Genomic DNA, 12878 nt, shown 5'->3' with positions numbered 1-12878 from the left:
CAGCAATCTGTTTCTGTTTCTATTTAGGTGGAGCCCATCCTTCCTGTATAGGCTTCTCCTTTCCCAAAAGGTTTCCTGGTTCCTAATAAACCTAAATCCCTCCTCTCAACACCATTGTCTCATCCACACCTTGAGACTCTGCAGTTCTGCCTGACTAAATGGCCCTGCGCATGGAGCTGGAAGCATTTCAGAGAATGCTGCCATGGAGGTCCTGGACTTTAATCTCTTACCTAGCAGCCTAAATTTGGCATCCAGGACCTCTTACCTACCTTTCCCTGTGTCATTGGGACGTACATGTACCATGACCACCAGTTCCTCCTCAGCACTACACCTATGGCTGTCTAGCTGTCTCAATGCATGCATGCAGTACATTCAGAAGGACTGATCCTTTTACCAGCAGTCATGAAGAGCAACAAAACAATTCAATGCATTTCAAGCAGATGTTGAAGGAAGCCGAAGCCTAGAATGACAAGAGCGTTGCCCCTCAGAAATGAGATGCACAGGACAGAGAGCTGGGTAGATGCCTGAGCAAAGTTTCCACAAATGTCCACTCTAATATAATAATAAAATCACTTCACCCATGTTCATGTCCTGTTTGTGTTTGTTCTGTAAATGTCTAGTAAATGAGTTCACTGGCAGCCAATGTTTTCAAGTAAATATTAGGGAATATTCACAGAATGCTAATTTTGAGCAGATAAATGTATTTGAATCTAACCCCCAACTGTAAGAATTACATTCTGTCAGGGAAAAATTCCTCAGTCCAGGGATTGCCAGGGAGCCCAACCAACAGGGCAATGAGACTGACTGAGCTGAAATTAGTTACTGAAGAACTAGAATCAAGACTAATCAAGCAAACACTGAATTTCAGATTTTGGATGTTGAATGTTTACCAGCAGTTTGTTGAGAGCATGCAGTAGGTTAAGGGTTAATCACTCAAATTATTTGGTGAATAATTTTGAATAACCCAAGAAAGCTCAACTCCCACTGAAGTCAGAGAGTCTTTCCCACTGACTTTAATGCAATTCTGAGGATCAGACCCTCAGAATCATACATTGTTTGTTTGTTGAGTTGCCTCCCAGCAAACAAAAAAACAACAAAACAAGGTTAAATGAGTCATATAAGTTATTTCTTCAGCTCTTGAAACAGGCACAGCTGTTTGTTTTCATAGACAAGTATAATAGTTGCATATTGCACATTTCATATGGAGATGATTTAGTTAAAATGAGGAATTTCAGCAATAAGGACAGAAAAGAGTTGTTTTTTTATTTACGCAGGGAAAGTATTTGGAGGTTAGTATTTTATTCTCCTTTATAGAAATCCACCCATTTAACTGAGTGAGCTACTCCAAAATATGCTGGTGGTAGAAGAAGTTTCCCTTTTCACAGTAAATCAATGCACTTTTGCACTCTGCTGAATAGTGCCTTCTGAAATGGAATATGTATACAGCTAACAGCAGATCACCTCCAGAAAGAAATATTCAATTTTTCTGTTTAAAAGAAACAGAGTTTACAAAATTTGGAATCAACCATTTCATCACAAACATGCAGAGGAGCAAAGGCAGATAACCTAAAGCCCACCCAGAGGTACATTTTAAAAGCAATTACCAGGGGTTTTGAAAGCTATGCTCACTCAGCTTTGTGCCAGAGTCACAGAGGGACTTAGGTGCTGAAGTAGCGGATTTAGACTCCACTGGCATTCACAAAACCCTGCCCAGGTGGTGCCTAACCCTGCAAGGGCCTACACTTTTGCAGTGAAAGTTTTACAGGTGCCTAAGTTTCTGCCGTTGGACATGCACATTGCCTAGCTTAGCTGCTGCAGGGCCTGATCCTAGAAAAAGTCAGCAATAAGCTACCATCTGTCAGGGAACAACTGTGGGAGCATAGCAAGTAGGGAGTTGTGGTTACCTGAGCCACATTTCCTTCCCTGAGATGCTTCTCCTTGCAACTAAATATCTGCTCTTCAGTGTTCAATATGCTAAGGAGAAGTTGTGATTAGAAAAGTGCACATATTGCAAGGTTTTGATTTTGTGTCATATCATATTGTGTTTAATAAAATAATTGAACTGACAATGCCAGAACCTAGAGTTTTAATACATTTGGCACAGAAACCTTCAGCACAGATCATACCAGACAGAAAACCAAGTATCTGCAGCTTCCTGGATATATAAAAATACAAACTGAGTTTACTGGCAACCTAAAGGCTATTGACTGTAAAAACAAACAAACAAACAAAAATATATACACAAAGAGTCTGTATGCTTACAGAAATGAAAGCTGTTCTGCTAGCAGCAAATATCTCCAACGGCTGGAGATGAGACACTAGATGTCAAAGGCGCCGAGTTACTATAGAGAATTCTTTCACAGGTGTCTGGCTTGTGAGTCTTGCCCATATGCTCAGGGTCTAACTGATCACCGTATTTGGCGTTGTGAAATAATTTTCCCCTGGGTCAGATTGGCAAAGAGACCAAATGGGCGTTTTTTGCCTTCCTCTGCAGCATGGGGAACAGGTCACTTGCAGATGTAAACTAGTGTAAATGGTGGATTCTCTGTAACTTGAAGTCTTTAAACCATGATTTGAGGACTTCAGTAACTCAGCCAGAGGTTAGGGGTCTGTTACAGGAGTGGGTGGGTGAGGTTCTGTGGCCTGCAGGACATCAGACTAGATGATCATGATGGTCCTTCTGACTTTAAAATCTATGAGTAAACCAGAATCCTCTATGGCAAGGGGCACTAGACATCAGCCTAATTTGGCTGTCATTCACTGCAGCTTTACATCAGAGTCAGTGCATTAACTTTAAGGAGTTACTGTATGCCAGGCCAAAGTCTCTCCCAGAGCCACAGGTTGTGGAGGAGATAACTGACACAAGAGATCTTTATGCTGCTTTAGACAGCAGGGAAGAATTAAAAAAAAAGAAGCCCGAGATGATAAATAAAACATGGCTCAACATGATTCAGTTCAGCAAGGAAAGAGGTAGAATAATTAAAATCCTCTACACATGAGAGTTTTATACACCAGTAGGAACTCTCAATCACATTTGTATATAAGCTGAAATCTATGGTGTTGTGGTGAAAAATAAGGCGCCTAGCAAGTAACTGATTAAAATATAAAATAAATTGTTCTTGTTGGAGGAACAAAGCAAAAAGCAGCCAAGCACCCACATTAGGTAGGCTTGGTATCTGTGGGAGATATTCACTAGGAAAACTGCAAATGTTTTTAGATTGGCTATTGTATTTTTTTCTTCCCCCAAAGATTATCAGGGAACAAAGATTGTGACGAGGAATATCATGGCATTGCTCTTTATTGATCACATAGCATGTCTTTGTGCAGTGTTTGTAGAGATTAAAAGTATGTTAAAATGAATGGTCTCCGTAAAGATTTAACATAGCTACAGTAGCAGCATTAGAAGAAAAGATAGAAGGGTATGTTTCAGTCATATATTCAGCAGGTTTCATGTAACTCCCAATATGTCAACAAGAGCTATGTTTAATCTGTTATGCACCCTCTGCTTGCAGTGTGATTGCCTTCCTTAGAACGTTTAGGTAGCTATCAGCAGCAAGTACTATTTCTTCTAGGTATGCAGGGTCCACACAGCAATGTCTTTTCACCTCTGTTTTTAATGTGACAGCCGACATTAACTGAAGTACTGGCATAAAAAATGCTGTTTTTCAGGACAATGGGATGTTAGTTGTTAACTTATCCAACAGCTGCCAGAATTGGTCTGCAATTTATTTAAAAAAAAAAATCAACTGTAGCACTATATTGGCACAGTAACCAAGCTAAGTGGAGCTGTCAGCACAAAATGACCAAATTTGGATGCACATTCAAGCAAGCCAGAAGTTATGGTGTTTGGACTGGGGCTTTGTGGGGGAGGGGGAGGGGGAAGGAATAGGAGCCCCTTTCTATGTAAAAAAACGTGTTCATTCTCTTTTTAAATGTGAAATTTCAAATTTTCTGAACATTACTTGTAACTTGACTATTAGAAACATTCAGTATGTATGTTAAATAGTTGAGTGTCATGGGGTCCCACCCCAGAGCAAGCCTCACACGCACAGAAGCGACTCAGCAACTGACCCCCCTTGTGGCTGGGTATGGACATACTGGTTCTTCCTCTTGGTTATCTCCTGCTGTCGGTCACCTCCATCTGGATCTTCTCTGGCCTCGCCATTCAGCCAGGTCACTTAAGAGTTCAGTCCCCTCCTGGGGTATTTAAGACCAGCTGTAATTACACGGGCCCCAAGCTGGCTTCTCCCAGGTGGCCTTGTCAAAGTCCCTTCACCTGGCTCCACCTTGGGCTAGCAGCGAGGTCCTTCCAAATCAAACAATACTTAATAGAATCACATTCTTCTGTCATAGAGTAGCTTCTCCCTGGGCTCCTCAAAATTAAACACCACCAAAGCATCTCTCTTGCCTCTCATCCCTCTTGGGCTCCTCTTCAGCTCCTTGTTCCTCTTGTGGAGGAAAATCTTTCATCCTACGTGTCTCCCTGGAGTATGGCCCTTTGTTCCAGGGGTCCGCCAGTGGAGTTAGCTCAATTCCTGTGGCTTGGATTGCCAGCCCCAGCCAGCTCAATTGCTCTCCTCCATAGCCAGCCGCTGAGCTGCTGGGCTTCCTTCCTTTTAAGTCCTATACCCAGCACAGGCCTGGCAGAGCATAGCTTATTAAACAGGATTGGCTAGCCCTAGGCCTCTTACTCTTAAAGGGCAAGTCACCCTGTTGCACTGAGGTAATTTGTAAACATTGCTGGTGGTCACTGTGTATTGGTGTGTATATTTATTAATTTAATTAATCTAGACTAATAACTCTATGATACAAGAGCATCTATCCAATGCTCTGGGCAGTCTTTTAAAATACACTAATAATTAGACACATCAGTGACTCCCCCACCTCAAATAAAATGTCAACAATATAGATATAGCAAAATTAAATGAATGCCACCAAAGTGATCCACAGGAGAGGGTCTGGAACAGTGGTGGGCAACCTGCGGCCTGTCAGGGTAATCTGCTGGCGGGCCGTGCGACAGTGTTTACATTGACCATCCACAGCTCCCAGTGGCCGCGGTTCACCGTTCCTAGCCAATGGGAGCTGTGGGAAGTGGTGGCCAGCACGTCCCTGAGGCCCGCCCCACTTCCTGCAGCTCTCATTGGCCAGGAACAGCGAACCGTGGCCATTGGGAGCCGCGAGCGGCCATGCCTGCGGACGGTCAATGTAAACACTGTCTCGCGGCCCACCAACGGATTATCCTGACGGGCTGTGTGTGGCCCGCAGGCGGCAGGATGCCCACCACTGGTCTGGACTATGGCTAAGACCTAGGTGGGAGGGTAGTGGCCTGCTCCTTTCCCCTCCCTTACTGCTTGATGAGGGAGAATAACTAGATACTTGGAAGAGAGCTGGGGAATGCTCAGTTGACTGACTGAGCAGCTGGTACTGATTAGGAACTCCAGCTGAGGTGAAAGCAGGCTGTGACCACTCCCTAACCAAGGCTTGGGAGATAGGAAGTGGCCCATAGAAATCTGGTCAGGTGCACCAGGAAGAGGTGACCAAGACACCTCATGCCTCTCCTCCTTGGGCCCTGGGCTGGGACCAAGTGGTGAGGGAAGGCCCAGGACCCTGTACCTTCCCCTCCCTCCTGCCCCCATCAGTCCAGGAGAACTCCAGGCACTGGGGAATTGGTGGGCCATGGCCTGCACTCTGGGCCTACTGGCCTCCACTCTGGGCCTACTGGCCTGAGTGAAACCCACTACAGGGTGGAAGGACTGTTGAGCCACAGCCTGCCCACCAGGCCTGCTGGCCTCTGAGTGAAACCTGCTACAAACTGATGGAGAACATGGCCCAACTTAAGGGATACTGAAAGAAAAAAGAGAGAAGGAAAAAAAAAGGGAGGTAAGGATTTGAAGATGGACATGGACAAACTACTAAAGTGGATTGTGGAGCACCAGGAACAGCAACAGCAGTAGCAGGCCCAACTGCTTCAGCAGCTAGCCGTTCAGTAGCAGCAGCATCTCAGTAGAGAGTTAACTATACAGCTGGATCAGCCACAACAGCTGGCAGAACAGATGGCCACACTGGCGCCAGCGGGGACCAGTCTGTGTCTCACACCAAGTATCCTGCTGAAACTAACAAAAATGGAGCTGGAGGACAACCCAGAGGCATTCCTGCTAACCTTCAAGAGGGTTGCCACAGAGGCCAACTGGCCTGTGGAAAGCTGGCCCACTCCTCTAGCCCCATGCCTCATGGGAACAGCCCAGGCTGTATATTAAGCCTCAGCGTGGCAGCTGCACAAGATTACCCTCAACTTAAGGTAGCCATCTTGGATGCCTTTGATAGTTTGATCGAAATTCATGGCCGTCATTTCCAATGGGAAAGTTTCCCATCTGGGACATGACCACAGGTGGTGACCCAGCATCCAAGAGAACATTGGTGGCAGTGGCTCCATCCCGATGAGAAAACAGGAGCTTAAGTAGCTGAAAGAGTCATCTTGGAACAGTTTATCCAAGTCCTCCTGGCGGAAGGATGGGAGTGGGTGGTGTGGCACCTTCCCAAAATCCTCTTGGAGGCCATAACATTATTCAAGAACTATCTACTCAACACTGGGCCCATAGTGGAGACCCCTGGGGTAGCCCACCCCAATCGCTTCTGATGCAGTCCACAGAAGGGATAGCAAGAAAGAGGGGCATGAACGGGGTATGGCAACTTGACCCTGGCAGGGCTTGGGCTGAAGATTGAGGGTGGCATGTAGGGGCACATCCCCACCAATACCCAGGCCTAGGAAGTATGGCTGGCCCTAGGAGAAGTCACTCCATGAAGCCAGCAGTGGGCGTAGGAGACCAAGCAGGGACCCCAGCTCTGGCAACAGGGGCTTGCTTCATGTGTGGGCAACCAGGCCACTTCCACCGAGACTACTCATACATGGATTGTAACTATCGCCAAGTCTGAGTGACTGACTCCAGGGCATGCAAGAAAAAGCCAAAGAAATTACTGGTTCCCATACAAGTCAAAGGTGTGAAGGTGCAAGGTTTGATAGATTTGCGTGGCAGTCAAACTCTGGTGTGGCCTAGTCTGGTGGGACCTGGAATAGACCACACAGGCACTATATATTTGCAGTGCATCCAAGGGGATGTGCACCCTTACCCCACAAAGTTTGTAGCCCTGGTATCCCACCACTAGGACCAGTTGCTCCTGCCCCTCCTGTTTGCTCTCTGTGAGGTCCCACAAGTGTAAATGGAGTTTTCCCTCTTTGAGTTATTGTGTTGGAGAATCGAGTGAAATACTGGACCGCCTTCATGAGACATGGGAGGAGCAAAGTTCCATGGCAATTAATACGATACAGTATGTACTAATTTCTCCCTCAGTTATAAAGGTCTTGGCTGAATTTACAAAGGAGAACATAGTGAAGGTGCAGCAGGGGCAAACACAAGCCTACAACAAGGAGGCCTGCATTGGGGATTTCCAACCAGGGGACCAGGTATTACTTCTACTACCCACTTCAGAATCCAAATGGTTAGCCAGGTGGCAAAGTCCCTTTGAAATAGTCAGATGGATCAGTCCGATAAATTACAAGATTTGCCAGCCCAAGAGGAGGAAGGACACTAAAATGTATCAGGTCAACTTGCTAAAGGCATGGAAGGATCGAGAAGGGCTTTTAATAACACTGTTTCCCTCAGAACCTGAGGCCTCCATGTCCTCCAGCTTCAATCACGTGCTATTGGAAGAGGGCCTATAGGCAGAACAAGAATGACAGTCCAAAAGCTTTCCCAGTCCTTCTCTATGGTCTTTTCAGTGGTGCCAGGTCAGACTCACTTAGTGTTTCATCACACAGAAATTGAGGAAGAGAATTTTTGACTATTGCCAAAACACACATGGGAAACAATGCAAAGAGAGATATGGGCATGTTGGACCTCGAGGTAGCTGAGGAGTTGCACAGTAAATGGCGGAACCCCATCATGCTTGTGCCTAAACAGGATGGGTTGCCAGATTTTGCATCTACTTCCAAAAAGTCAGTGTGGTGTCAGATTTTGATACACACTTGATGCTGACATTTAATGTATTGTTGGAGAGGTGGGGGGGGGCCACCAGTTATATCACCACACTTGATCTCACTAGGGCATACTGGCAGATCCTCTTAATCCTGGAGTCCTGAGAGAAGATGGGCTTCTTCATGCCATTCAGACTATACCAATTCAGGATTATGTCCTTTGGCCTGCCTGGCTCAGTAGCCACCTTTCAGAGGCCAATATATCCATGTACATTGAGGATATTGTCATCTATAGCAAGACTTGGAATGATCACATGAAACATGTTGCTGTAATCCAGCAGACTCTCAAAAGCATGGGCTTACAGCCAACCCATCCAAGTGCCACTTAGTTCCAAGAGGCGATGTACCTGGGGTACACAATAGGAAGGAGGTGCCTATGCCTGCTGGTGGGAAACTTGCAAGCCTTGGCAGAGTGCCCCATGCCCATCACAAAAAGGCAGGTATGACATTTCCTAGGGTTAGTGGCAGTGGTACTGGAACTAGGGGTTCTGGGGGTGCTGCCACACCCCCTGGCTTTAAGTAGTAACAACAAATACCCTGGTTTCCATCATCAGTACACCCACTATAAAAACTGTTCTAGCACCCCCAGTTAATGGGGTATTATAGATGGTTTGTTCCGAACTTCACTACAATTGACAGATTTGGTGAAAGATACAGTCCCCAAGAAGGTCTGGTGGTCTCAAGACTGTGCTAAAACTTTCAGAGAATTGAAGGATTAACTGGCTCGAGACCTCCTTCTTGTTCCACCCTGATTTTTTCAAAGTTTTTTGTCTTACAGATTGATGCCTCTAACATCAGCCTGCGGGCTGTGCTATTGCAGGAGGTGGAAGGTAAAGAACACCCAGTCATTTACTTCAGATGAAATTCGTTCCCCCCAAGAAGGCTTGTGCTTGATAATTGAGAAGATGTCAACCTCCATCATCTACCAGTTAAATTCTCAAAGAAACACCTTTGTGCTTTCATCCCATGCTGCCCTTCACTCTTGGCAGGAGCTTCCCATAAATATCTGCAAAGCCACCTCATTATCCTCCGTCAAACTCTCCTTTTCCATGATGCGTACAAAAAAATTGAAAACGGACACGGGGTGTGCTGAGACCACTGCCTGTCGTGCTGACCAATAACATCTCATTTTTTCCTTGTACATCCCTGTCTGTCCTTAGCCATCTGTTGTCTCGTATGTTATATTTTGATTGTGAGCGCTCTGGAGCAGGGACTGTTTTTGTTCTGTGTTTGTTCTGTGCCTGGCATGGGGGGAGGGTGCTTGTCCATGACAAGGGCTCCTAGATACAATGGTAATACAAATAATTATTAATAATAATCTCTCTGCTGGTGTACACAGCTTGTAGAAGCTCCTCAGCTGGCTGGGGGAGAATTCCACAGACACAGGCTCTTCACAGGGCTGCAATAAGGCTTCAGAGCATGGGCTGTACTGGGTTAGGGCAAGGTGAGGAAAAGAGGTTGTTGGGGGAGGGCCCGGGGGTGTCTTCATAATGCTGAGCACTATGGCAATGTTGAGCTGCATAGCAGCCTATAGGCAATCCTCAGAAGGATTGGAGCAGCCACTGGCTGATTTATTTTACTCTGGGAGCCACACTGGTCGCTGCACTAGCACAGAGCTGGGAGCATGCAAGGATGGTTTAAAGTCACCTTTGCCCCCCTCTCCTCCTGGTGGCTCAGTACAGATTACAGACAGCCAATATAAACTGGGGATAGAAAGGGTCTGCATTCAGTGCTGCTTGTTTTCATTTCACTGTGATGAGACTTATGGGAGAGAGTTCCTGCCAGGAGCTGAGAAAAATAATTGTTAATCCACAAATATATATCAAAATACTGGCCTTTTTTGGTATTGCTATGTGTTTGTTTATTGGTATGACTTTAATAGAGTGACACCCTTTTACACCTGCTGAGGATCTGGCCACAGAGCCTATCTGGAGATTGGCTCAGCTGTGGAAGCTAGGGAGGAAGGAAAAAGAAATAGATCGTAAATCAGTGTAACAAGGTGGCTGAAGAAGGGGGAGTCAGGAGTACAGTCACTCACTTCAGCAGTATGTGTGAGTGCTCTCCTGGAGGGCTGTCACAGTCAGAGACAAACAGAAAACTGCCTACCACGCTGTGATTTTTATTTAACGGATTTTATTCTGGCAAACAGCAGAGAGAACCTGCCTGTGCAAAGAGAGAGTTGACTCTAAGAAAGAAAAGCAGAGTGAAAATAGAAAAACACTAAACCAGTGAGAACAAAATTATAAAAATCCAACCTCCCAGAGATGCCACTAATTCATGGCTGTTGCCTCTTGTGGGAAGCTATTTTCTGTACAGTTTAATCTTTTTTTCTCTGCGGATGTCCCACAATGTGACTGCCCCATCCCCATAAATAAAAGCTGTAATAATGAGTCACACTTTCATTGCAATCATCACATCAATGATAGAACATTAACCGTCTGACTATTCCCAGACGAAAATTATGTTAACACGGAGCTAAGGTTGAAAGTACATATGAGTATTTTAGAGTAAAAAACAATACAGGGATGTTGCAATTATTCTAAAACAAGCACTGTAAACCCAGGAAAATCAGAGTTAAGGTTAAATTTAAAAGAAATCTAAATGTTTTAAAGTATGGAAAATGCCAGTTAGGGCACCCAAACCTTAACTCTGCCCTGCAATGACACAATACAATAACCATTAATGTCTTTAGACATTGTAATTTTTTTCCTTCCTGGTGTCATGTAAGCTTCAAAAGAAGAATTTAGTGATTCAGACAGCTAATACATGTAAATCCCACATGTTAGAAAGCCAGGAGCTCTGCATACATCATCTCAAACCATCAGCGAATGCACATCTGGAACTTCAAGTAATGCTACTGATACTGGTTCTGAGCTCCTCCTTTTGAGTACTTGACTTTGCAACATTAACATTCTTTTCAAATTTTTTAAAATATAAATAGAAAGCGTGTTGCCTGTCTCCATGAAGAAGAGTATGATTAAGTATTCTTTGCAGTTTTTCTTTATCATGGTGGTATTTCTGTATGAATAGCTAATATGGAAGATTCTTAGCCTCTTTCTTGTCTCATCGACTTTATGGGAGTAGTATCAGCTCCTCTGACTTTTAATACTTGGAATCATAGCAATCTAGTAGTATTGTTTTCAAAATTCTCCATGAACAAAAGACATATTCTGTTTGGATTAATTAGAACTTCAGTAACATTCTAAAGTGTGTTCTGTAATGATGTATCAGAATAAGGCTTGGTCTACACTAGAAAATTAGGTCAGCATAACTACATCGCTCAGGGGTGTGAAAAATCCAAACCCAAGCAGTGTAGTTAAATTGACCTAAGTCCCTATGTAGACAGTGCTAGGTGGATGGAAGAATTCTCCTGTCCACCTAGCTGTCAACTCTTGGGGAAGTATGCTGATGGTTCGGATTCTCCCATCGGCATAGGTAGTGTCTACACTGAAGTGCTACAGCAGCGCAGCTGTGCCATGGTAGCATTTTAAGTGTAGACAAGCCCTAAGACATTTCAGTTAGAAATTTAATGTAACCAGTTAGGGCTTCATTTACAAATTTGGAGGAATCAGATGTCTCATCAAAACTAAAGTGAACTAATAGATTTTTTAAAAATGTTCCTCCTCTAATTAGTGTTTTGACATTTGAGTCTTAAATTGCCATTTCTCAGCTGATAGAAAAATACATGAGTGAAAACTTTTACCCCATGGATATATTAAAAATGATTTATGCCATTTTTGCCTGCGAGTCACATAGCAAAGAGCCTACTACTGCTATTTATTTTATTTATGCAGTTTTACCTCTGAGAGGAGAAGAATAACATATATTAGTCAGGATTCCTTATTTAAGTTCTTGACGGATGACATAGCATTTGAAAAAAACTAGGCAGAAAGAGACAATTATTTCATTATTGTAACTTCAACAATTTCATGTTTTGATTTTTTCACCTGTAGATATTCTATTATAACACTATTGGACAAACATTATCAACTCTGGGTGCTTAAACTTAGGCACCTAAAAATTTGGCCTGATTATTAGAGGTACAGAGCATTGACAGATTTCTTTGTCTTTGATGAGAGCTGTGGGTGAGTAGCATCTCTGAAAAATTAAATCAGGCTATTTGGATAACTTTAGGCGCTCAGGATGAGAATTTTTGGCCTTAGTTTTCAAGTATGCATTAAGTTGCTAGATCGCAGGCCCTGGTTCTCATGGAAGACTTTAATCACCCTGATATCTGCTGGGAGAGCAATACAGCGGTGCACAGACAATCCAGGAAGTTTTTGGAAAGTGTAGGGGACAATTTCCTGGTGCAAGTGCTGGAGGAACCAACTAGGGGCAGAGCTTTTCTTGACCTGCTGCTCACAAACAGGGAAGAATTAGTAGGGGAAGCAAAAGTGGATGGGAACCTGGGAGGCAGTGACCATGAGATGGTCGAGTTCAGGATCCTGACACAAGGAAGAAAGGAGAGCAGCAGAATACGGACCCTGGACTTCAGAAAAGCAAACTTTGACTCCCTCAGGGAACAGAAGGGCAGGATCCCCTGGGAGAATAACATGAAGGGCAAAGGGGTCCAGGAGAGCTGGCTGTATTTTAAAGAATCCTTATTGCGGTTGCAGGAACAAACCATCCCGATGTGTAGAAAGAATAGTAAATATGGCAGGCGACCAGCTTGGCTAAACAGTGAAATCCTTGCTGATCTAAAACGCAAAAAAGAAGCTTTCAAGAAGTGGAAGATTGGACAAATGACCAGGGAGGAGTATAAAAATATTGCTCAGGCATGCAGGAGTGAAATCAGGAAGGCCAAATCACACTTGGAGTTGCAGCTAGCAAGAGATGTTAAGAGTAA

This window comes from Emys orbicularis, chromosome 1, assembly GCF_028017835.1.
Source record: "Emys orbicularis isolate rEmyOrb1 chromosome 1, rEmyOrb1.hap1, whole genome shotgun sequence".
Classification (NCBI taxonomy): Eukaryota; Metazoa; Chordata; order Testudines; family Emydidae; genus Emys; species Emys orbicularis.
Note: the sequence above shows the minus strand (reverse complement) of the source record.